Source organism: Hyla sarda, unplaced genomic scaffold (genome assembly GCF_029499605.1).
Source record: "Hyla sarda isolate aHylSar1 unplaced genomic scaffold, aHylSar1.hap1 scaffold_1270, whole genome shotgun sequence".
NCBI lineage: Eukaryota > Metazoa > Chordata > Amphibia > Anura > Hylidae > Hyla > Hyla sarda.
Genome location: NW_026607892.1, coordinates 81,694 through 105,289, shown reverse-complemented (window position 1 = coordinate 105,289; position 23,596 = coordinate 81,694). Strand labels below are relative to the sequence as shown.

Genomic DNA, 23,596 nt, shown 5'->3' with positions numbered 1-23,596 from the left:
GGAGACCCTGACCCACCCCCCGCGACTAAGGCGTCCCAAGGGTCCGGATTCACTTTGCGGCGTGCATCACAACACTGCAAAGACGCCACAGACAGACACAAAACTGGATATTTGCATGGATGGGCGGTGCGGTGCAGCCGCTCGCTCACAGTCTCAACATTGCCACGCCTACAAGGAGGAAGGCTCAGGGCTGCATACGGAGGAAAGGAGGTTAGGAAGTCAAGCTGAAAGGCATACACACACACACACACACACACACACACACACACACACACAACACAACACAACACAACACAACACAACACAACACAACTTCAAGAAAATAAATGGACCGGCCGGGATGGATGGCACTGCAGATTGACCACAAGGGGGAGACGCAGGCCCATGGATGAATGAAAGCAAAGCACCCGCACACACTCGATTCTCGCACGGAGGCTCAACCATCGCACCCCACGGTGTGCTCAGCCCTGAAGATCACCCAAACACAGCAGGAAAACTCGACTGATAAAATGTGGAGGAGGAGAAGAAGATGGAGCAGGCGCACCACTTCTGCAGCCACCCAGGGCACAACAGACGAGCACTATTTTTGACCAGAGGAAATCAGGGGAAAGCGCGAACGCAGTCCCCCACTACCACAAATTATGCAGTCGAGTTTCCCGCATTTGGGGAAATCGCAGGGGTCAGCACACCCGGAGTGCAATGGATGAGCCTCACCCTGGGAGAACCACCTTAGTGATCATGGTATCTCCCCTGCCAGGTAAGTATGAGTTGTTCGGCGCCTAGCCGGAGAGGCGCCCCTCGGACGCAGACCACCTCCATTGGTGCGATTTCGGCTCCTTTCCCTCATGGTTTTGGTTTGGGGGAGGGGGGCCAGTACAGTTGCAGAACATACAGATACAAGTGGAGAAGGGTGGAGACCCTGACCCACCCCCCGCGACTAAGGCGTCCCAAGGGTCCGGATTCACTTTGCGGCGTGCATCACAACACTGCAAAGACGCCACAGACAGACACAAAACTGGATATTTGCATGGATGGGCGGTGCGGTGCAGCCGCTCGCTCACAGTCTCAACATTGCCACGCCTACAAGGAGGAAGGCTCAGGGCTGCATACGGAGGAAAGGAGGTTAGGAAGTCAAGCTGAAAGGCATACACACACACACACACACACACACACACACACACACACACAACACAACACAACACAACACAACACAACACAACACAACTTCAAGAAAATAAATGGACCGGCCGGGATGGATGGCACTGCAGATTGACCACAAGGGGGAGACGCAGGCCCATGGATGAATGAAAGCAAAGCACCCGCACACACTCGATTCTCGCACGGAGGCTCAACCATCGCACCCCACGGTGTGCTCAGCCCTGAAGATCACCCAAACACAGCAGGAAAACTCGACTGATAAAATGTGGAGGAGGAGAAGAAGATGGAGCAGGCGCACCACTTCTGCAGCCACCCAGGGCACAACAGACGAGCACTATTTTTGACCAGAGGAAATCAGGGGAAAGCGCGAACGCAGTCCCCCACTACCACAAATTATGCAGTCGAGTTTCCCGCATTTGGGGAAATCGCAGGGGTCAGCACACCCGGAGTGCAATGGATGAGCCTCACCCTGGGAGAACCACCTTAGTGATCATGGTATCTCCCCTGCCAGGTAAGTATGAGTTGTTCGGCGCCTAGCCGGAGAGGCGCCCCTCGGACGCAGACCACCTCCATTGGTGCGATTTCGGCTCCTTTCCCTCATGGTTTTGGTTTGGGGGAGGGGGGCCAGTACAGTTGCAGAACATACAGATACAAGTGGAGAAGGGTGGAGACCCTGACCCACCCCCCGCGACTAAGGCGTCCCAAGGGTCCGGATTCACTTTGCGGCGTGCATCACAACACTGCAAAGACGCCACAGACAGACACAAAACTGGATATTTGCATGGATGGGCGGTGCGGTGCAGCCGCTCGCTCACAGTCTCAACATTGCCACGCCTACAAGGAGGAAGGCTCAGGGCTGCATACGGAGGAAAGGAGGTTAGGAAGTCAAGCTGAAAGGCATACACACACACACACACACACACACACACACACACACACACACACACACACACAACACAACACAACACAACACAACACAACACAACTTCAAGAAAATAAATGGACCGGCCGGGATGGATGGCACTGCAGATTGACCACAAGGGGGAGACGCAGGCCCATGGATGAATGAAAGCAAAGCACCCGCACACACTCGATTCTCGCACGGAGGCTCAACCATCGCACCCCACGGTGTGCTCAGCCCTGAAGATCACCCAAACACAGCAGGAAAACTCGACTGATAAAATGTGGAGGAGGAGAAGAAGATGGAGCAGGCGCACCACTTCTGCAGCCACCCAGGGCACAACAGACGAGCACTATTTTTGACCAGAGGAAATCAGGGGAAAGCGCGAACGCAGTCCCCCACTACCACAAATTATGCAGTCGAGTTTCCCGCATTTGGGGAAATCGCAGGGGTCAGCACACCCGGAGTGCAATGGATGAGCCTCACCCTGGGAGAACCACCTTAGTGATCATGGTATCTCCCCTGCCAGGTAAGTATGAGTTGTTCGGCGCCTAGCCGGAGAGGCGCCCCTCGGACGCAGACCACCTCCATTGGTGCGATTTCGGCTCCTTTCCCTCATGGTTTTGGTTTGGGGGAGGGGGGCCAGTACAGTTGCAGAACATACAGATACAAGTGGAGAAGGGTGGAGACCCTGACCCACCCCCCGCGACTAAGGCGTCCCAAGGGTCCGGATTCACTTTGCGGCGTGCATCACAACACTGCAAAGACGCCACAGACAGACACAAAACTGGATATTTGCATGGATGGGCGGTGCGGTGCAGCCGCTCGCTCACAGTCTCAACATTGCCACGCCTACAAGGAGGAAGGCTCAGGGCTGCATACGGAGGAAAGGAGGTTAGGAAGTCAAGCTGAAAGGCATACACACACACACACACACACACACACACACACACACACACACACACACAACACAACACAACACAACACAACACAACACAACTTCAAGAAAATAAATGGACCGGCCGGGATGGATGGCACTGCAGATTGACCACAAGGGGGAGACGCAGGCCCATGGATGAATGAAAGCAAAGCACCCGCACACACTCGATTCTCGCACGGAGGCTCAACCATCCGCACCCCACGGTGTGCTCAGCCCTGAAGATCACCCAAACACAGCAGGAAAACTCGACTGATAAAATGTGGAGGAGGAGAAGAAGATGGAGCAGGCGCACCACTTCTGCAGCCACCCAGGGCACAACAGACGAGCACTATTTTTGACCAGAGGAAATCAGGGGAAAGCGCGAACGCAGTCCCCCACTACCACAAATTATGCAGTCGAGTTTCCCGCATTTGGGGAAATCGCAGGGGTCAGCACACCCGGAGTGCAATGGATGAGCCTCACCCTGGGAGAACCACCTTAGTGATCATGGTATCTCCCCTGCCAGGTAAGTATGAGTTGTTCGGCGCCTAGCCGGAGAGGCGCCCCTCGGACGCAGACCACCTCCATTGGTGCGATTTCGGCTCCTTTCCCTCATGGTTTTGGTTTGGGGGAGGGGGGCCAGTACAGTTGCAGAACATACAGATACAAGTGGAGAAGGGTGGAGACCCTGACCCACCCCCCGCGACTAAGGCGTCCCAAGGGTCCGGATTCACTTTGCGGCGTGCATCACAACACTGCAAAGACGCCACAGACAGACACAAAACTGGATATTTGCATGGATGGGCGGTGCGGTGCAGCCGCTCGCTCACAGTCTCAACATTGCCACGCCTACAAGGAGGAAGGCTCAGGGCTGCATACGGAGGAAAGGAGGTTAGGAAGTCAAGCTGAAAGGCATACACACACACACACACACACACACACACACACACACACACACAACACAACACAACACAACACAACACAACACAACACAACTTCAAGAAAATAAATGGACCGGCCGGGATGGATGGCACTGCAGATTGACCACAAGGGGGAGACGCAGGCCCATGGATGAATGAAAGCAAAGCACCCGCACACACTCGATTCTCGCACGGAGGCTCAACCATCGCACCCCACGGTGTGCTCAGCCCTGAAGATCACCCAAACACAGCAGGAAAACTCGACTGATAAAATGTGGAGGAGGAGAAGAAGATGGAGCAGGCGCACCACTTCTGCAGCCACCCAGGGCACAACAGACGAGCACTATTTTTGACCAGAGGAAATCAGGGGAAAGCGCGAACGCAGTCCCCCACTACCACAAATTATGCAGTCGAGTTTCCCGCATTTGGGGAAATCGCAGGGGTCAGCACACCCGGAGTGCAATGGATGAGCCTCACCCTGGGAGAACCACCTTAGTGATCATGGTATCTCCCCTGCCAGGTAAGTATGAGTTGTTCGGCGCCTAGCCGGAGAGGCGCCCCTCGGACGCAGACCACCTCCATTGGTGCGATTTCGGCTCCTTTCCCTCATGGTTTTGGTTTGGGGGAGGGGGGCCAGTACAGTTGCAGAACATACAGATACAAGTGGAGAAGGGTGGAGACCCTGACCCACCCCCCGCGACTAAGGCGTCCCAAGGGTCCGGATTCACTTTGCGGCGTGCATCACAACACTGCAAAGACGCCACAGACAGACACAAAACTGGATATTTGCATGGATGGGCGGTGCGGTGCAGCCGCTCGCTCACAGTCTCAACATTGCCACGCCTACAAGGAGGAAGGCTCAGGGCTGCATACGGAGGAAAGGAGGTTAGGAAGTCAAGCTGAAAGGCATACACACACACACACACACACACACACACACACACACACACACACAACACAACACAACACAACACAACACAACACAACACAACTTCAAGAAAATAAATGGACCGGCCGGGATGGATGGCACTGCAGATTGACCACAAGGGGGAGACGCAGGCCCATGGATGAATGAAAGCAAAGCACCCGCACACACTCGATTCTCGCACGGAGGCTCAACCATCGCACCCCACGGTGTGCTCAGCCCTGAAGATCACCCAAACACAGCAGGAAAACTCGACTGATAAAATGTGGAGGAGGAGAAGAAGATGGAGCAGGCGCACCACTTCTGCAGCCACCCAGGGCACAACAGACGAGCACTATTTTTGACCAGAGGAAATCAGGGGAAAGCGCGAACGCAGTCCCCCACTACCACAAATTATGCAGTCGAGTTTCCCGCATTTGGGGAAATCGCAGGGGTCAGCACACCCGGAGTGCAATGGATGAGCCTCACCCTGGGAGAACCACCTTAGTGATCATGGTATCTCCCCTGCCAGGTAAGTATGAGTTGTTCGGCGCCTAGCCGGAGAGGCGCCCCTCGGACGCAGACCACCTCCATTGGTGCGATTTCGGCTCCTTTCCCTCATGGTTTTGGTTTGGGGGAGGGGGGCCAGTACAGTTGCAGAACATACAGATACAAGTGGAGAAGGGTGGAGACCCTGACCCACCCCCCGCGACTAAGGCGTCCCAAGGGTCCGGATTCACTTTGCGGCGTGCATCACAACACTGCAAAGACGCCACAGACAGACACAAAACTGGATATTTGCATGGATGGGCGGTGCGGTGCAGCCGCTCGCTCACAGTCTCAACATTGCCACGCCTACAAGGAGGAAGGCTCAGGGCTGCATACGGAGGAAAGGAGGTTAGGAAGTCAAGCTGAAAGGCATACACACACACACACACACACACACACACACACACACACACAACACAACACAACACAACACAACACAACACAACACAACTTCAAGAAAATAAATGGACCGGCCGGGATGGATGGCACTGCAGATTGACCACAAGGGGGAGACGCAGGCCCATGGATGAATGAAAGCAAAGCACCCGCACACACTCGATTCTCGCACGGAGGCTCAACCATCGCACCCCACGGTGTGCTCAGCCCTGAAGATCACCCAAACACAGCAGGAAAACTCGACTGATAAAATGTGGAGGAGGAGAAGAAGATGGAGCAGGCGCACCACTTCTGCAGCCACCCAGGGCACAACAGACGAGCACTATTTTTGACCAGAGGAAATCAGGGGAAAGCGCGAACGCAGTCCCCCACTACCACAAATTATGCAGTCGAGTTTCCCGCATTTGGGGAAATCGCAGGGGTCAGCACACCCGGAGTGCAATGGATGAGCCTCACCCTGGGAGAACCACCTTAGTGATCATGGTATCTCCCCTGCCAGGTAAGTATGAGTTGTTCGGCGCCTAGCCGGAGAGGCGCCCCTCGGACGCAGACCACCTCCATTGGTGCGATTTCGGCTCCTTTCCCTCATGGTTTTGGTTTGGGGGAGGGGGGCCAGTACAGTTGCAGAACATACAGATACAAGTGGAGAAGGGTGGAGACCCTGACCCACCCCCCGCGACTAAGGCGTCCCAAGGGTCCGGATTCACTTTGCGGCGTGCATCACAACACTGCAAAGACGCCACAGACAGACACAAAACTGGATATTTGCATGGATGGGCGGTGCGGTGCAGCCGCTCGCTCACAGTCTCAACATTGCCACGCCTACAAGGAGGAAGGCTCAGGGCTGCATACGGAGGAAAGGAGGTTAGGAAGTCAAGCTGAAAGGCATACACACACACACACACACACACACACACACACACACACACAACACAACACAACACAACACAACACAACACAACACAACTTCAAGAAAATAAATGGACCGGCCGGGATGGATGGCACTGCAGATTGACCACAAGGGGGAGACGCAGGCCCATGGATGAATGAAAGCAAAGCACCCGCACACACTCGATTCTCGCACGGAGGCTCAACCATCGCACCCCACGGTGTGCTCAGCCCTGAAGATCACCCAAACACAGCAGGAAAACTCGACTGATAAAATGTGGAGGAGGAGAAGAAGATGGAGCAGGCGCACCACTTCTGCAGCCACCCAGGGCACAACAGACGAGCACTATTTTTGACCAGAGGAAATCAGGGGAAAGCGCGAACGCAGTCCCCCACTACCACAAATTATGCAGTCGAGTTTCCCGCATTTGGGGAAATCGCAGGGGTCAGCACACCCGGAGTGCAATGGATGAGCCTCACCCTGGGAGAACCACCTTAGTGATCATGGTATCTCCCCTGCCAGGTAAGTATGAGTTGTTCGGCGCCTAGCCGGAGAGGCGCCCCTCGGACGCAGACCACCTCCATTGGTGCGATTTCGGCTCCTTTCCCTCATGGTTTTGGTTTGGGGGAGGGGGGCCAGTACAGTTGCAGAACATACAGATACAAGTGGAGAAGGGTGGAGACCCTGACCCACCCCCCGCGACTAAGGCGTCCCAAGGGTCCGGATTCACTTTGCGGCGTGCATCACAACACTGCAAAGACGCCACAGACAGACACAAAACTGGATATTTGCATGGATGGGCGGTGCGGTGCAGCCGCTCGCTCACAGTCTCAACATTGCCACGCCTACAAGGAGGAAGGCTCAGGGCTGCATACGGAGGAAAGGAGGTTAGGAAGTCAAGCTGAAAGGCATACACACACACACACACACACACACACACACACACACACACAACACAACACAACACAACACAACACAACACAACACAACTTCAAGAAAATAAATGGACCGGCCGGGATGGATGGCACTGCAGATTGACCACAAGGGGGAGACGCAGGCCCATGGATGAATGAAAGCAAAGCACCCGCACACACTCGATTCTCGCACGGAGGCTCAACCATCGCACCCCACGGTGTGCTCAGCCCTGAAGATCACCCAAACACAGCAGGAAAACTCGACTGATAAAATGTGGAGGAGGAGAAGAAGATGGAGCAGGCGCACCACTTCTGCAGCCACCCAGGGCACAACAGACGAGCACTATTTTTGACCAGAGGAAATCAGGGGAAAGCGCGAACGCAGTCCCCCACTACCACAAATTATGCAGTCGAGTTTCCCGCATTTGGGGAAATCGCAGGGGTCAGCACACCCGGAGTGCAATGGATGAGCCTCACCCTGGGAGAACCACCTTAGTGATCATGGTATCTCCCCTGCCAGGTAAGTATGAGTTGTTCGGCGCCTAGCCGGAGAGGCGCCCCTCGGACGCAGACCACCTCCATTGGTGCGATTTCGGCTCCTTTCCCTCATGGTTTTGGTTTGGGGGAGGGGGGCCAGTACAGTTGCAGAACATACAGATACAAGTGGAGAAGGGTGGAGACCCTGACCCACCCCCCGCGACTAAGGCGTCCCAAGGGTCCGGATTCACTTTGCGGCGTGCATCACAACACTGCAAAGACGCCACAGACAGACACAAAACTGGATATTTGCATGGATGGGCGGTGCGGTGCAGCCGCTCGCTCACAGTCTCAACATTGCCACGCCTACAAGGAGGAAGGCTCAGGGCTGCATACGGAGGAAAGGAGGTTAGGAAGTCAAGCTGAAAGGCATACACACACACACACACACACACACACACACACACACACACACAACACAACACAACACAACACAACACAACACAACACAACTTCAAGAAAATAAATGGACCGGCCGGGATGGATGGCACTGCAGATTGACCACAAGGGGGAGACGCAGGCCCATGGATGAATGAAAGCAAAGCACCCGCACACACTCGATTCTCGCACGGAGGCTCAACCATCGCACCCCACGGTGTGCTCAGCCCTGAAGATCACCCAAACACAGCAGGAAAACTCGACTGATAAAATGTGGAGGAGGAGAAGAAGATGGAGCAGGCGCACCACTTCTGCAGCCACCCAGGGCACAACAGACGAGCACTATTTTTGACCAGAGGAAATCAGGGGAAAGCGCGAACGCAGTCCCCCACTACCACAAATTATGCAGTCGAGTTTCCCGCATTTGGGGAAATCGCAGGGGTCAGCACACCCGGAGTGCAATGGATGAGCCTCACCCTGGGAGAACCACCTTAGTGATCATGGTATCTCCCCTGCCAGGTAAGTATGAGTTGTTCGGCGCCTAGCCGGAGAGGCGCCCCTCGGACGCAGACCACCTCCATTGGTGCGATTTCGGCTCCTTTCCCTCATGGTTTTGGTTTGGGGGAGGGGGGCCAGTACAGTTGCAGAACATACAGATACAAGTGGAGAAGGGTGGAGACCCTGACCCACCCCCCGCGACTAAGGCGTCCCAAGGGTCCGGATTCACTTTGCGGCGTGCATCACAACACTGCAAAGACGCCACAGACAGACACAAAACTGGATATTTGCATGGATGGGCGGTGCGGTGCAGCCGCTCGCTCACAGTCTCAACATTGCCACGCCTACAAGGAGGAAGGCTCAGGGCTGCATACGGAGGAAAGGAGGTTAGGAAGTCAAGCTGAAAGGCATACACACACACACACACACACACACACACACACACACACACACACACAACACAACACAACACAACACAACACAACACAACACAACTTCAAGAAAATAAATGGACCGGCCGGGATGGATGGCACTGCAGATTGACCACAAGGGGGAGACGCAGGCCCATGGATGAATGAAAGCAAAGCACCCGCACACACTCGATTCTCGCACGGAGGCTCAACCATCGCACCCCACGGTGTGCTCAGCCCTGAAGATCACCCAAACACAGCAGGAAAACTCGACTGATAAAATGTGGAGGAGGAGAAGAAGATGGAGCAGGCGCACCACTTCTGCAGCCACCCAGGGCACAACAGACGAGCACTATTTTTGACCAGAGGAAATCAGGGGAAAGCGCGAACGCAGTCCCCCACTACCACAAATTATGCAGTCGAGTTTCCCGCATTTGGGGAAATCGCAGGGGTCAGCACACCCGGAGTGCAATGGATGAGCCTCACCCTGGGAGAACCACCTTAGTGATCATGGTATCTCCCCTGCCAGGTAAGTATGAGTTGTTCGGCGCCTAGCCGGAGAGGCGCCCCTCGGACGCAGACCACCTCCATTGGTGCGATTTCGGCTCCTTTCCCTCATGGTTTTGGTTTGGGGGAGGGGGGCCAGTACAGTTGCAGAACATACAGATACAAGTGGAGAAGGGTGGAGACCCTGACCCACCCCCCGCGACTAAGGCGTCCCAAGGGTCCGGATTCACTTTGCGGCGTGCATCACAACACTGCAAAGACGCCACAGACAGACACAAAACTGGATATTTGCATGGATGGGCGGTGCGGTGCAGCCGCTCGCTCACAGTCTCAACATTGCCACGCCTACAAGGAGGAAGGCTCAGGGCTGCATACGGAGGAAAGGAGGTTAGGAAGTCAAGCTGAAAGGCATACACACACACACACACACACACACACACACACACACACACACAACACAACACAACACAACACAACACAACACAACACAACTTCAAGAAAATAAATGGACCGGCCGGGATGGATGGCACTGCAGATTGACCACAAGGGGGAGACGCAGGCCCATGGATGAATGAAAGCAAAGCACCCGCACACACTCGATTCTCGCACGGAGGCTCAACCATCGCACCCCACGGTGTGCTCAGCCCTGAAGATCACCCAAACACAGCAGGAAAACTCGACTGATAAAATGTGGAGGAGGAGAAGAAGATGGAGCAGGCGCACCACTTCTGCAGCCACCCAGGGCACAACAGACGAGCACTATTTTTGACCAGAGGAAATCAGGGGAAAGCGCGAACGCAGTCCCCCACTACCACAAATTATGCAGTCGAGTTTCCCGCATTTGGGGAAATCGCAGGGGTCAGCACACCCGGAGTGCAATGGATGAGCCTCACCCTGGGAGAACCACCTTAGTGATCATGGTATCTCCCCTGCCAGGTAAGTATGAGTTGTTCGGCGCCTAGCCGGAGAGGCGCCCCTCGGACGCAGACCACCTCCATTGGTGCGATTTCGGCTCCTTTCCCTCATGGTTTTGGTTTGGGGGAGGGGGGCCAGTACAGTTGCAGAACATACAGATACAAGTGGAGAAGGGTGGAGACCCTGACCCACCCCCCGCGACTAAGGCGTCCCAAGGGTCCGGATTCACTTTGCGGCGTGCATCACAACACTGCAAAGACGCCACAGACAGACACAAAACTGGATATTTGCATGGATGGGCGGTGCGGTGCAGCCGCTCGCTCACAGTCTCAACATTGCCACGCCTACAAGGAGGAAGGCTCAGGGCTGCATACGGAGGAAAGGAGGTTAGGAAGTCAAGCTGAAAGGCATACACACACACACACACACACACACACACACACACACACACACACAACACAACACAACACAACACAACACAACACAACACAACTTCAAGAAAATAAATGGACCGGCCGGGATGGATGGCACTGCAGATTGACCACAAGGGGGAGACGCAGGCCCATGGATGAATGAAAGCAAAGCACCCGCACACACTCGATTCTCGCACGGAGGCTCAACCATCGCACCCCACGGTGTGCTCAGCCCTGAAGATCACCCAAACACAGCAGGAAAACTCGACTGATAAAATGTGGAGGAGGAGAAGAAGATGGAGCAGGCGCACCACTTCTGCAGCCACCCAGGGCACAACAGACGAGCACTATTTTTGACCAGAGGAAATCAGGGGAAAGCGCGAACGCAGTCCCCCACTACCACAAATTATGCAGTCGAGTTTCCCGCATTTGGGGAAATCGCAGGGGTCAGCACACCCGGAGTGCAATGGATGAGCCTCACCCTGGGAGAACCACCTTAGTGATCATGGTATCTCCCCTGCCAGGTAAGTATGAGTTGTTCGGCGCCTAGCCGGAGAGGCGCCCCTCGGACGCAGACCACCTCCATTGGTGCGATTTCGGCTCCTTTCCCTCATGGTTTTGGTTTGGGGGAGGGGGGCCAGTACAGTTGCAGAACATACAGATACAAGTGGAGAAGGGTGGAGACCCTGACCCACCCCCCGCGACTAAGGCGTCCCAAGGGTCCGGATTCACTTTGCGGCGTGCATCACAACACTGCAAAGACGCCACAGACAGACACAAAACTGGATATTTGCATGGATGGGCGGTGCGGTGCAGCCGCTCGCTCACAGTCTCAACATTGCCACGCCTACAAGGAGGAAGGCTCAGGGCTGCATACGGAGGAAAGGAGGTTAGGAAGTCAAGCTGAAAGGCATACACACACACACACACACACACACACACACACACACACACACACAACACAACACAACACAACACAACACAACACAACACAACTTCAAGAAAATAAATGGACCGGCCGGGATGGATGGCACTGCAGATTGACCACAAGGGGGAGACGCAGGCCCATGGATGAATGAAAGCAAAGCACCCGCACACACTCGATTCTCGCACGGAGGCTCAACCATCGCACCCCACGGTGTGCTCAGCCCTGAAGATCACCCAAACACAGCAGGAAAACTCGACTGATAAAATGTGGAGGAGGAGAAGAAGATGGAGCAGGCGCACCACTTCTGCAGCCACCCAGGGCACAACAGACGAGCACTATTTTTGACCAGAGGAAATCAGGGGAAAGCGCGAACGCAGTCCCCCACTACCACAAATTATGCAGTCGAGTTTCCCGCATTTGGGGAAATCGCAGGGGTCAGCACACCCGGAGTGCAATGGATGAGCCTCACCCTGGGAGAACCACCTTAGTGATCATGGTATCTCCCCTGCCAGGTAAGTATGAGTTGTTCGGCGCCTAGCCGGAGAGGCGCCCCTCGGACGCAGACCACCTCCATTGGTGCGATTTCGGCTCCTTTCCCTCATGGTTTTGGTTTGGGGGAGGGGGGCCAGTACAGTTGCAGAACATACAGATACAAGTGGAGAAGGGTGGAGACCCTGACCCACCCCCCGCGACTAAGGCGTCCCAAGGGTCCGGATTCACTTTGCGGCGTGCATCACAACACTGCAAAGACGCCACAGACAGACACAAAACTGGATATTTGCATGGATGGGCGGTGCGGTGCAGCCGCTCGCTCACAGTCTCAACATTGCCACGCCTACAAGGAGGAAGGCTCAGGGCTGCATACGGAGGAAAGGAGGTTAGGAAGTCAAGCTGAAAGGCATACACACACACACACAACACAACACAACACAACACAACACAACACAACACAACTTCAAGAAAATAAATGGACCGGCCGGGATGGATGGCACTGCAGATTGACCACAAGGGGGAGACGCAGGCCCATGGATGAATGAAAGCAAAGCACCCGCACACACTCGATTCTCGCACGGAGGCTCAACCATCGCACCCCACGGTGTGCTCAGCCCTGAAGATCACCCAAACACAGCAGGAAAACTCGACTGATAAAATGTGGAGGAGGAGAAGAAGATGGAGCAGGCGCACCACTTCTGCAGCCACCCAGGGCACAACAGACGAGCACTATTTTTGACCAGAGGAAATCAGGGGACGCGAACGCAGTCCCCCACTACCACAAATTATGCAGTCGAGTTTCCCGCATTTGGGGAAATCGCAGGGGTCAGCACACCCGGAGTGCAATGGATGAGCCTCACCCTGGGAGAACCACCTTAGTGATCATGGTATCTCCCCTGCCAGGTAAGTATGAGTTGTTCGGCGCCTAGCCGGAGAGGCGCCCCTCGGACGCAGACCACCTCCATTGGTGCGATTTCGGCTCCTTTCCCTCATGGTTTTGGTTTGGGGGAGGGGGGCCAGTACAGTTGCAGAACATACAGATACAAGTGGAGAAGGGTGGAGACCCTGACCCACCCCCCGCGACTAAGGCGTCCCAAGGGTCCGGATTCACTTTGCGGCGTGCATCACAACACTGCAAAGACGCCACAGACAGACACAAAACTGGATATTTGCATGGATGGGCGGTGCGGTGCAGCCGCTCGCTCACAGTCTCAACATTGCCACGCCTACAAGGAGGAAGGCTCAGGGCTGCATACGGAGGAAAGGAGGTTAGGAAGTCAAGCTGAAAGGCATACACACACACACACACACACACACACACACACACACACACACACAACACAACACAACACAACACAACACAACACAACACAACTTCAAGAAAATAAATGGACCGGCCGGGATGGATGGCACTGCAGATTGACCACAAGGGGGAGACGCAGGCCCATGGATGAATGAAAGCAAAGCACCCGCACACACTCGATTCTCGCACGGAGGCTCAACCATCGCACCCCACGGTGTGCTCAGCCCTGAAGATCACCCAAACACAGCAGGAAAACTCGACTGATAAAATGTGGAGGAGGAGAAGAAGATGGAGCAGGCGCACCACTTCTGCAGCCACCCAGGGCACAACAGACGAGCACTATTTTTGACCAGAGGAAATCAGGGGAAAGCGCGAACGCAGTCCCCCACTACCACAAATTATGCAGTCGAGTTTCCCGCATTTGGGGAAATCGCAGGGGTCAGCACACCCGGAGTGCAATGGATGAGCCTCACCCTGGGAGAACCACCTTAGTGATCATGGTATCTCCCCTGCCAGGTAAGTATGAGTTGTTCGGCGCCTAGCCGGAGAGGCGCCCCTCGGACGCAGACCACCTCCATTGGTGCGATTTCGGCTCCTTTCCCTCATGGTTTTGGTTTGGGGGAGGGGGGCCAGTACAGTTGCAGAACATACAGATACAAGTGGAGAAGGGTGGAGACCCTGACCCACCCCCCGCGACTAAGGCGTCCCAAGGGTCCGGATTCACTTTGCGGCGTGCATCACAACACTGCAAAGACGCCACAGACAGACACAAAACTGGATATTTGCATGGATGGGCGGTGCGGTGCAGCCGCTCGCTCACAGTCTCAACATTGCCACGCCTACAAGGAGGAAGGCTCAGGGCTGCATACGGAGGAAAGGAGGTTAGGAAGTCAAGCTGAAAGGCATACACACACACACACACACACACACACACACACACACACACAACACAACACAACACAACACAACACAACACAACACAACTTCAAGAAAATAAATGGACCGGCCGGGATGGATGGCACTGCAGATTGACCACAAGGGGGAGACGCAGGCCCATGGATGAATGAAAGCAAAGCACCCGCACACACTCGATTCTCGCACGGAGGCTCAACCATCGCACCCCACGGTGTGCTCAGCCCTGAAGATCACCCAAACACAGCAGGAAAACTCGACTGATAAAATGTGGAGGAGGAGAAGAAGATGGAGCAGGCGCACCACTTCTGCAGCCACCCAGGGCACAACAGACGAGCACTATTTTTGACCAGAGGAAATCAGGGGAAAGCGCGAACGCAGTCCCCCACTACCACAAATTATGCAGTCGAGTTTCCCGCATTTGGGGAAATCGCAGGGGTCAGCACACCCGGAGTGCAATGGATGAGCCTCACCCTGGGAGAACCACCTTAGTGATCATGGTATCTCCCCTGCCAGGTAAGTATGAGTTGTTCGGCGCCTAGCCGGAGAGGCGCCCCTCGGACGCAGACCACCTCCATTGGTGCGATTTCGGCTCCTTTCCCTCATGGTTTTGGTTTGGGGGAGGGGGGCCAGTACAGTTGCAGAACATACAGATACAAGTGGAGAAGGGTGGAGACCCTGACCCACCCCCCGCGACTAAGGCGTCCCAAGGGTCCGGATTCACTTTGCGGCGTGCATCACAACACTGCAAAGACGCCACAGACAGACACAAAACTGGATATTTGCATGGATGGGCGGTGCGGTGCAGCCGCTCGCTCACAGTCTCAACATTGCCACGCCTACAAGGAGGAAGGCTCAGGGCTGCATACGGAGGAAAGGAGGTTAGGAAGTCAAGCTGAAAGGCATACACACACACACACACACACACACACACACACACACACACACAACACAACACAACACAACACAACACAACACAACACAACTTCAAGAAAATAAATGGACCGGCCGGGATGGATGGCACTGCAGATTGACCACAAGGGGGAGACGCAGGCCCATGGATGAATGAAAGCAAAGCACCCGCACACACTCGATTCTCGCACGGAGGCTCAACCATCGCACCCCACGGTGTGCTCAGCCCTGAAGATCACCCAAACACAGCAGGAAAACTCGACTGATAAAATGTGGAGGAGGAGAAGAAGATGGAGCAGGCGCACCACTTCTGCAGCCACCCAGGGCACAACAGACGAGCACTATTTTTGACCAGAGGAAATCAGGGGAAAGCGCGAACGCAGTCCCCCACTACCACAAATTATGCAGTCGAGTTTCCCGCATTTGGGGAAATCGCAGGGGTCAGCACACCCGGAGTGCAATGGATGAGCCTCACCCTGGGAGAACCACCTTAGTGATCATGGTATCTCCCCTGCCAGGTAAGTATGAGTTGTTCGGCGCCTAGCCGGAGAGGCGCCCCTCGGACGCAGACCACCTCCATTGGTGCGATTTCGGCTCCTTTCCCTCATGGTTTTGGTTTGGGGGAGGGGGGCCAGTACAGTTGCAGAACATACAGATACAAGTGGAGAAGGGTGGAGACCCTGACCCACCCCCCGCGACTAAGGCGTCCCAAGGGTCCGGATTCACTTTGCGGCGTGCATCACAACACTGCAAAGACGCCACAGACAGACACAAAACTGGATATTTGCATGGATGGGCGGTGCGGTGCAGCCGCTCGCTCACAGTCTCAACATTGCCACGCCTACAAGGAGGAAGGCTCAGGGCTGCATACGGAGGAAAGGAGGTTAGGAAGTCAAGCTGAAAGGCATACACACACACACACACACACACACACACACACACACACACAACACAACACAACACAACACAACACAACACAACACAACTTCAAGAAAATAAATGGACCGGCCGGGATGGATGGCACTGCAGATTGACCACAAGGGGGAGACGCAGGCCCATGGATGAATGAAAGCAAAGCACCCGCACACACTCGATTCTCGCACGGAGGCTCAACCATCGCACCCCACGGTGTGCTCAGCCCTGAAGATCACCCAAACACAGCAGGAAAACTCGACTGATAAAATGTGGAGGAGGAGAAGAAGATGGAGCAGGCGCACCACTTCTGCAGCCACCCAGGGCACAACAGACGAGCACTATTTTTGACCAGAGGAAATCAGGGGAAAGCGCGAACGCAGTCCCCCACTACCACAAATTATGCAGTCGAGTTTCCCGCATTTGGGGAAATCGCAGGGGTCAGCACACCCGGAGTGCAATGGATGAGCCTCACCCTGGGAGAACCACCTTAGTGATCATGGTATCTCCCCTGCCAGGTAAGTATGAGTTGTTCGGCGCCTAGCCGGAGAGGCGCCCCTCGGACGCAGACCACCTCCATTGGTGCGATTTCGGCTCCTTTCCCTCATGGTTTTGGTTTGGGGGAGGGGGGCCAGTACAGTTGCAGAACATACAGATACAAGTGGAGAAGGGTGGAGACCCTGACCCACCCCCCGCGACTAAGGCGTCCCAAGGGTCCGGATTCACTTTGCGGCGTGCATCACAACACTGCAAAGACGCCACAGACAGACACAAAACTGGATATTTGCATGGATGGGCGGTGCGGTGCAGCCGCTCGCTCACAGTCTCAACATTGCCACGCCTACAAGGAGGAAGGCTCAGGGCTGCATACGGAGGAAAGGAGGTTAGGAAGTCAAGCTGAAAGGCATACACACACACACACACACACACACACACACACACACACACACACAACACAACACAACACAACACAACACAACACAACACAACTTCAAGAAAATAAATGGACCGGCCGGGATGGATGGCACTGCAGATTGACCACAAGGGGGAGACGCAGGCCCATGGATGAATGAAAGCAAAGCACCCGCACACACTCGATTCTCGCACGGAGGCTCAACCATCGCACCCCACGGTGTGCTCAGCCCTGAAGATCACCCAAACACAGCAGGAAAACTCGACTGATAAAATGTGGAGGAGGAGAAGAAGATGGAGCAGGCGCACCACTTCTGCAGCCACCCAGGGCACAACAGACGAGCACTATTTTTGACCAGAGGAAATCAGGGGAAAGCGCGAACGCAGTCCCCCACTACCACAAATTATGCAGTCGAGTTTCCCGCATTTGGGGAAATCGCAGGGGTCAGCACACCCGGAGTGCAATGGATGAGCCTCACCCTGGGAGAACCACCTTAGTGATCATGGTATCTCCCCTGCCAGGTAAGTATGAGTTGTTCGGCGCCTAGCCGGAGAGGCGCCCCTCGGACGCAGACCACCTCCATTGGTGCGATTTCGGCTCCTTTCCCTCATGGTTTTGGTTTGGGGGAGGGGGGCCAGTACAGTTGCAGAACATACAGATACAAGTGGAGAAGGGTGGAGACCCTGACCCACCCCCCGCGACTAAGGCGTCCCAAGGGTCCGGATTCACTTTGCGGCGTGCATCACAACACTGCAAAGACGCCACAGACAGACACAAAACTGGATATTTGCATGGATGGGCGGTGCGGTGCAGCCGCTCGCTCACAGTCTCAACATTGCCACGCCTACAAGGAGGAAGGCTCAGGGCTGCATACGGAGGAAAGGAGGTTAGGAAGTCAAGCTGAAAGGCATACACACACACACACACACACACACACACACACACACACAACACAACACAACACAACACAACACAACACAACACAACTTCAAGAAAATAAATGGACCGGCCGGGATGGATGGCACTGCAGATTGACCACAAGGGGGAGACGCAGGCCCATGGATGAATGAAAGCAAAGCACCCGCACACACTCGATTCTCGCACGGAGGCTCAACCATCGCACCCCACGGTGTGCTCAGCCCTGAAGATCACCCAAACACAGCAGGAAAACTCGACTGATAAAATGTGGAGGAGGAGAAGAAGATGGAGCAGGCGCACCACTTCTGCAGCCACCCAGGGCACAACAGACGAGCACTATTTTTGACCAGAGGAAATCAGGGGAAAGCGCGAACGCAGTCCCCCACTACCACAAATTATGCAGTCGAGTTTCCCGCATTTGGGGAAATCGCAGGGGTCAGCACACCCGGAGTGCAATGGATGAGCCTCACCCTGGGAGAACCACCTTAGTGATCATGGTATCTCCCCTGCCAGGTAAGTATGAGTTGTTCGGCGCCTAGCCGGAGAGGCGCCCCTCGGACGCAGACCACCTCCATTGGTGCGATTTCGGCTCCTTTCCCTCATGGTTTTGGTTTGGGGGAGGGGGGCCAGTACAGTTGCAGAACATACAGATACAAGTGGAGAAGGGTGGAGACCCTGACCCACCCCCCGCGACTAAGGCGTCCCAAGGGTCCGGATTCACTTTGCGGCGTGCATCACAACACTGCAAAGACGCCACAGACAGACACAAAACTGGATATTTGCATGGATGGGCGGTGCGGTGCAGCCGCTCGCTCACAGTCTCAACATTGCCACGCCTACAAGGAGGAAGGCTCAGGGCTGCATACGGAGGAAAGGAGGTTAGGAAGTCAAGCTGAAAGGCATACACACACACACACACACACACACACACACACACACACACACAACACAACACAACACAACACAACACAACACAACACAACTTCAAGAAAATAAATGGACCGGCCGGGATGGATGGCACTGCAGATTGACCACAAGGGGGAGACGCAGGCCCATGGATGAATGAAAGCAAAGCACCCGCACACACTCGATTCTCGCACGGAGGCTCAACCATCGCACCCCACGGTGTGCTCAGCCCTGAAGATCACCCAAACACAGCAGGAAAACTCGACTGATAAAATGTGGAGGAGGAGAAGAAGATGGAGCAGGCGCACCACTTCTGCAGCCACCCAGGGCACAACAGACGAGCACTATTTTTGACCAGAGGAAATCAGGGGAAAGCGCGAACGCAGTCCCCCACTACCACAAATTATGCAGTCGAGTTTCCCGCATTTGGGGAAATCGCAGGGGTCAGCACACCCGGAGTGCAATGGATGAGCCTCACCCTGGGAGAACCACCTTAGTGATCATGGTATCTCCCCTGCCAGGTAAGTATGAGTTGTTCGGCGCCTAGCCGGAGAGGCGCCCCTCGGACGCAGACCACCTCCATTGGTGCGATTTCGGCTCCTTTCCCTCATGGTTTTGGTTTGGGGGAGGGGGGCCAGTACAGTTGCAGAACATACAGATACAAGTGGAGAAGGGTGGAGACCCTGACCCACCCCCCGCGACTAAGGCGTCCCAAGGGTCCGGATTCACTTTGCGGCGTGCATCACAACACTGCAAAGACGCCACAGACAGACACAAAACTGGATATTTGCATGGATGGGCGGTGCGGTGCAGCCGCTCGCTCACAGTCTCAACATTGCCACGCCTACAAGGAGGAAGGCTCAGGGCTGCATACGGAGGAAAGGAGGTTAGGAAGTCAAGCTGAAAGGCATACACACACACACACACACACACACACACACACACACACACACAACACAACACAACACAACACAACACAACACAACACAACTTCAAGAAAATAAATGGACCGGCCGGGATGGATGGCACTGCAGATTGACCACAAGGGGGAGACGCAGGCCCATGGATGAATGAAAGCAAAGCACCCGCACACACTCGATTCTCGCACGGAGGCTCAACCATCGCACCCCACGGTGTGCTCAGCCCTGAAGATCACCCAAACACAGCAGGAAAACTCGACTGATAAAATGTGGAGGAGGAGAAGAAGATGGAGCAGGCGCACCACTTCTGCAGCCACCCAGGGCACAACAGACGAGCACTATTTTTGACCAGAGGAAATCAGGGGAAAGCGCGAACGCAGTCCCCCACTACCACAAATTATGCAGTCGAGTTTCCCGCATTTGGGGAAATCGCAGGGGTCAGCACACCCGGAGTGCAATGGATGAGCCTCACCCTGGGAGAACCACCTTAGTGATCATGGTATCTCCCCTGCCAGGTAAGTATGAGTTGTTCGGCGCCTAGCCGGAGAGGCGCCCCTCGGACGCAGACCACCTCCATTGGTGCGATTTCGGCTCCTTTCCCTCATGGTTTTGGTTTGGGGGAGGGGGGCCAGTACAGTTGCAGAACATACAGATACAAGTGGAGAAGGGTGGAGACCCTGACCCACCCCCCGCGACTAAGGCGTCCCAAGGGTCCGGATTCACTTTGCGGCGTGCATCACAACACTGCAAAGACGCCACAGACAGACACAAAACTGGATATTTGCATGGATGGGCGGTGCGGTGCAGCCGCTCGCTCACAGTCTCAACATTGCCACGCCTACAAGGAGGAAGGCTCAGGGCTGCATACGGAGGAAAGGAGGTTAGGAAGTCAAGCTGAAAGGCATACACACACACACACACACACACACACACACACACACACACAACACAACACAACACAACACAACACAACACAACACAACTTCAAGAAAATAAATGGACCGGCCGGGATGGATGGCACTGCAGATTGACCACAAGGGGGAGACGCAGGCCCATGGATGAATGAAAGCAAAGCACCCGCACACACTCGATTCTCGCACGGAGGCTCAACCATCGCACCCCACGGTGTGCTCAGCCCTGAAGATCACCCAAACACAGCAGGAAAACTCGACTGATAAAATGTGGAGGAGGAGAAGAAGATGGAGCAGGCGCACCACTTCTGCAGCCACCCAGGGCACAACAGACGAGCACTATTTTTGACCAGAGGAAATCAGGGGAAAGCGCGAACGCAGTCCCCCACTACCACAAATTATGCAGTCGAGTTTCCCGCATTTGGGGAAATCGCAGGGGTCAGCACACCCGGAGTGCAATGGATGAGCCTCACCCTGGGAGAACCACCTTAGTGATCATGGTATCTCCCCTGCCAGGTAAGTATGAGTTGTTCGGCGCCTAGCCGGAGAGGCGCCCCTCGGACGCAGACCACCTCCATTGGTGCGATTTCGGCTCCTTTCCCTCATGGTTTTGGTTTGGGGGAGGGGGGCCAGTACAGTTGCAGAACATACAGATACAAGTGGAGAAGGGTGGAGACCCTGACCCACCCCCCGCGACTAAGGCGTCCCAAGGGTCCGGATTCACTTTGCGGCGTGCATCACAACACTGCAAAGACGCCACAGACAGACACAAAACTGGATATTTGCATGGATGGGCGGTGCGGTGCAGCCGCTCGCTCACAGTCTCAACATTGCCACGCCTACAAGGAGGAAGGCTCAGGGCTGCATACGGAGGAAAGGAGGTTAGGAAGTCAAGCTGAAAGGCATACACACACACACACACACACACACACACACACACACACACACACACAACACAACACAACACAACACAACACAACACAACACAACTTCAAGAAAATAAATGGACCGGCCGGGATGGATGGCACTGCAGATTGACCACAAGGGGGAGACGCAGGCCCATGGATGAATGAAAGCAAAGCACCCGCACACACTCGATTCTCGCACGGAGGCTCAACCATCGCACCCCACGGTGTGCTCAGCCCTGAAGATCACCCAAACACAGCAGGAAAACTCGACTGATAAAATGTGGAGGAGGAGAAGAAGATGGAGCAGGCGCACCACTTCTGCAGCCACCCAGGGCACAACAGACGAGCACTATTTTTGACCAGAGGAAATCAGGGGAAAGCGCGAACGCAGTCCCCCACTACCACAAATTATGCAGTCGAGTTTCCCGCATTTGGGGAAATCGCAGGGGTCAGCACACCCGGAGTGCAATGGATGAGCCTCACCCTGGGAGAACCACCTTAGTTTTTTTTTTTTGATTGAAAGAGCTTTATTTTCCGTTCAGTCATTACAAGTCGTACAATAAATTACAGTCACACAAAGCATGATAGTACAATACACAGCAAAGGTTCCCTAAGCTATACATCGCACACCATGCTACTCTAACATTCAGCTCAATCCTGCAATAGAAAAGCACAAGAGATCAAACAAAAACCAAATAATACAATCTGTGATCGGGGTAGGGGTGTGGGCGACTATGTGGGGGTAGGGAGGGGGCGGATCACAGGGCCAAACTGTTGGGCTGTATCTTCAGGGAGACATGGGAGAAGGAGAGGGGTCTTCACTCCTCTTCTTCCTCATCAACGGCCGAGCTGTCCAAGATGGAATAGTCTCTAAGCAGGTTCTTGATGAACCTGCGGCAGTCCCGGACGGACATGTTTTCCCTGTTGATCACGAGGCGGTTCCTGGAGAGCCACACTGCGTCCTTAAAACAGTTCATAAGGCGCCAGGCCTCCTGGATGGCCTCCACGTCGTGGGTCCCAGGGAACAGGCCGTAAAGCACCGAATGGTACGATAGGCAGCTCCTGGGCACTGAGTCTCTGAGTTCCTGTTCTAGGGCGTCCAACAGACCCTGTGCAAAGGGGCACTGCCAAAACACGTGGAAAGATGTTTCCTCCACGTAGGGGCAACGGGGGCAGTACCGGGTCTTGCACAGGTTGCGGGCATGCATGAATGACCTGAGAGAGAGACCTCCCATGACGGCCATCCACGACAAGTCCTTGTGTCCATTGGTAAGCCGCTTTGAGGCCACATTGTTCCAAACTGTCTCTGCAGTGGCTGCGGGGAGTCCCGGAACCAGCTCGGTCGAGTCCTTAGCTCGGATGAGCTTGTGGATTGTCTTTGGCTTCCATAGGTCTGGTTTCAGTCCTTCCAGCTGGTGCTCCCTCACAAACCGGACAACATCCCCATAGAACC

At 54.9% G+C, this 23,596-nt stretch overlaps 24 non-coding genes and 1 pseudogene across 24 annotated transcripts; all 25 read right to left on the bottom strand.

The window, feature by feature from the left end:
* Window positions 1-601: 601 nt before the first annotated feature.
* On the bottom strand, window positions 602-765 carry LOC130304332 (U1 spliceosomal RNA). Its single transcript, XR_008854110.1, has one exon. It is a non-coding gene; the product is annotated as a U1 spliceosomal RNA (small nuclear RNA).
* Window positions 766-1,513: 748 nt separating this feature from the next.
* Window positions 1,514-1,677, bottom strand: LOC130304331 (U1 spliceosomal RNA). Its single transcript, XR_008854109.1, has one exon. It is a non-coding gene; the product is annotated as a U1 spliceosomal RNA (small nuclear RNA).
* A 755-nt stretch (window positions 1,678-2,432) lies between these two features.
* Window positions 2,433-2,596, bottom strand: LOC130304330 (U1 spliceosomal RNA). The gene has a single exon (XR_008854108.1). It is a non-coding gene; the product is annotated as a U1 spliceosomal RNA (small nuclear RNA).
* A 752-nt stretch (window positions 2,597-3,348) lies between these two features.
* On the bottom strand, window positions 3,349-3,512 carry LOC130304329 (U1 spliceosomal RNA). Its single transcript, XR_008854107.1, has one exon. It is a non-coding gene; the product is annotated as a U1 spliceosomal RNA (small nuclear RNA).
* Window positions 3,513-4,262: 750 nt separating this feature from the next.
* On the bottom strand, window positions 4,263-4,426 carry LOC130304327 (U1 spliceosomal RNA). The gene has a single exon (XR_008854105.1). It is a non-coding gene; the product is annotated as a U1 spliceosomal RNA (small nuclear RNA).
* A 752-nt stretch (window positions 4,427-5,178) lies between these two features.
* On the bottom strand, window positions 5,179-5,342 carry LOC130304326 (U1 spliceosomal RNA). The gene has a single exon (XR_008854104.1). It is a non-coding gene; the product is annotated as a U1 spliceosomal RNA (small nuclear RNA).
* Window positions 5,343-6,090: 748 nt separating this feature from the next.
* Window positions 6,091-6,254, bottom strand: LOC130304325 (U1 spliceosomal RNA). Its single transcript, XR_008854103.1, has one exon. It is a non-coding gene; the product is annotated as a U1 spliceosomal RNA (small nuclear RNA).
* A 748-nt stretch (window positions 6,255-7,002) lies between these two features.
* Window positions 7,003-7,166, bottom strand: LOC130304324 (U1 spliceosomal RNA). The gene has a single exon (XR_008854102.1). It is a non-coding gene; the product is annotated as a U1 spliceosomal RNA (small nuclear RNA).
* Window positions 7,167-7,914: 748 nt separating this feature from the next.
* Window positions 7,915-8,078, bottom strand: LOC130304323 (U1 spliceosomal RNA). The gene has a single exon (XR_008854101.1). It is a non-coding gene; the product is annotated as a U1 spliceosomal RNA (small nuclear RNA).
* Window positions 8,079-8,828: 750 nt separating this feature from the next.
* On the bottom strand, window positions 8,829-8,992 carry LOC130304322 (U1 spliceosomal RNA). The gene has a single exon (XR_008854100.1). It is a non-coding gene; the product is annotated as a U1 spliceosomal RNA (small nuclear RNA).
* A 754-nt stretch (window positions 8,993-9,746) lies between these two features.
* On the bottom strand, window positions 9,747-9,910 carry LOC130304321 (U1 spliceosomal RNA). Its single transcript, XR_008854099.1, has one exon. It is a non-coding gene; the product is annotated as a U1 spliceosomal RNA (small nuclear RNA).
* A 750-nt stretch (window positions 9,911-10,660) lies between these two features.
* Window positions 10,661-10,824, bottom strand: LOC130304319 (U1 spliceosomal RNA). The gene has a single exon (XR_008854098.1). It is a non-coding gene; the product is annotated as a U1 spliceosomal RNA (small nuclear RNA).
* Window positions 10,825-11,576: 752 nt separating this feature from the next.
* LOC130304318 (U1 spliceosomal RNA) lies at window positions 11,577-11,740 on the bottom strand. Its single transcript, XR_008854097.1, has one exon. It is a non-coding gene; the product is annotated as a U1 spliceosomal RNA (small nuclear RNA).
* Window positions 11,741-12,492: 752 nt separating this feature from the next.
* On the bottom strand, window positions 12,493-12,656 carry LOC130304317 (U1 spliceosomal RNA). The gene has a single exon (XR_008854096.1). It is a non-coding gene; the product is annotated as a U1 spliceosomal RNA (small nuclear RNA).
* Window positions 12,657-13,378: 722 nt separating this feature from the next.
* On the bottom strand, window positions 13,379-13,539 carry LOC130304345 (U1 spliceosomal RNA). Its single transcript, XR_008854122.1, has one exon. It is a non-coding gene; the product is annotated as a U1 spliceosomal RNA (small nuclear RNA).
* Window positions 13,540-14,291: 752 nt separating this feature from the next.
* LOC130304315 (U1 spliceosomal RNA) lies at window positions 14,292-14,455 on the bottom strand. The gene has a single exon (XR_008854094.1). It is a non-coding gene; the product is annotated as a U1 spliceosomal RNA (small nuclear RNA).
* A 748-nt stretch (window positions 14,456-15,203) lies between these two features.
* LOC130304314 (U1 spliceosomal RNA) lies at window positions 15,204-15,367 on the bottom strand. Its single transcript, XR_008854093.1, has one exon. It is a non-coding gene; the product is annotated as a U1 spliceosomal RNA (small nuclear RNA).
* Window positions 15,368-16,117: 750 nt separating this feature from the next.
* LOC130304313 (U1 spliceosomal RNA) lies at window positions 16,118-16,281 on the bottom strand. Its single transcript, XR_008854091.1, has one exon. It is a non-coding gene; the product is annotated as a U1 spliceosomal RNA (small nuclear RNA).
* Window positions 16,282-17,029: 748 nt separating this feature from the next.
* Window positions 17,030-17,193, bottom strand: LOC130304312 (U1 spliceosomal RNA). Its single transcript, XR_008854090.1, has one exon. It is a non-coding gene; the product is annotated as a U1 spliceosomal RNA (small nuclear RNA).
* A 752-nt stretch (window positions 17,194-17,945) lies between these two features.
* Window positions 17,946-18,109, bottom strand: LOC130304311 (U1 spliceosomal RNA). The gene has a single exon (XR_008854089.1). It is a non-coding gene; the product is annotated as a U1 spliceosomal RNA (small nuclear RNA).
* A 746-nt stretch (window positions 18,110-18,855) lies between these two features.
* On the bottom strand, window positions 18,856-19,019 carry LOC130304310 (U1 spliceosomal RNA). Its single transcript, XR_008854088.1, has one exon. It is a non-coding gene; the product is annotated as a U1 spliceosomal RNA (small nuclear RNA).
* A 750-nt stretch (window positions 19,020-19,769) lies between these two features.
* Window positions 19,770-19,933, bottom strand: LOC130304308 (U1 spliceosomal RNA). The gene has a single exon (XR_008854087.1). It is a non-coding gene; the product is annotated as a U1 spliceosomal RNA (small nuclear RNA).
* Window positions 19,934-20,683: 750 nt separating this feature from the next.
* On the bottom strand, window positions 20,684-20,847 carry LOC130304307 (U1 spliceosomal RNA). Its single transcript, XR_008854086.1, has one exon. It is a non-coding gene; the product is annotated as a U1 spliceosomal RNA (small nuclear RNA).
* Window positions 20,848-21,595: 748 nt separating this feature from the next.
* On the bottom strand, window positions 21,596-21,759 carry LOC130304306 (U1 spliceosomal RNA). Its single transcript, XR_008854085.1, has one exon. It is a non-coding gene; the product is annotated as a U1 spliceosomal RNA (small nuclear RNA).
* Window positions 21,760-22,513: 754 nt separating this feature from the next.
* Window positions 22,514-22,648, bottom strand: LOC130304348 (U1 spliceosomal RNA; annotated as a pseudogene).
* Window positions 22,649-23,596: the final 948 nt, after the last annotated feature.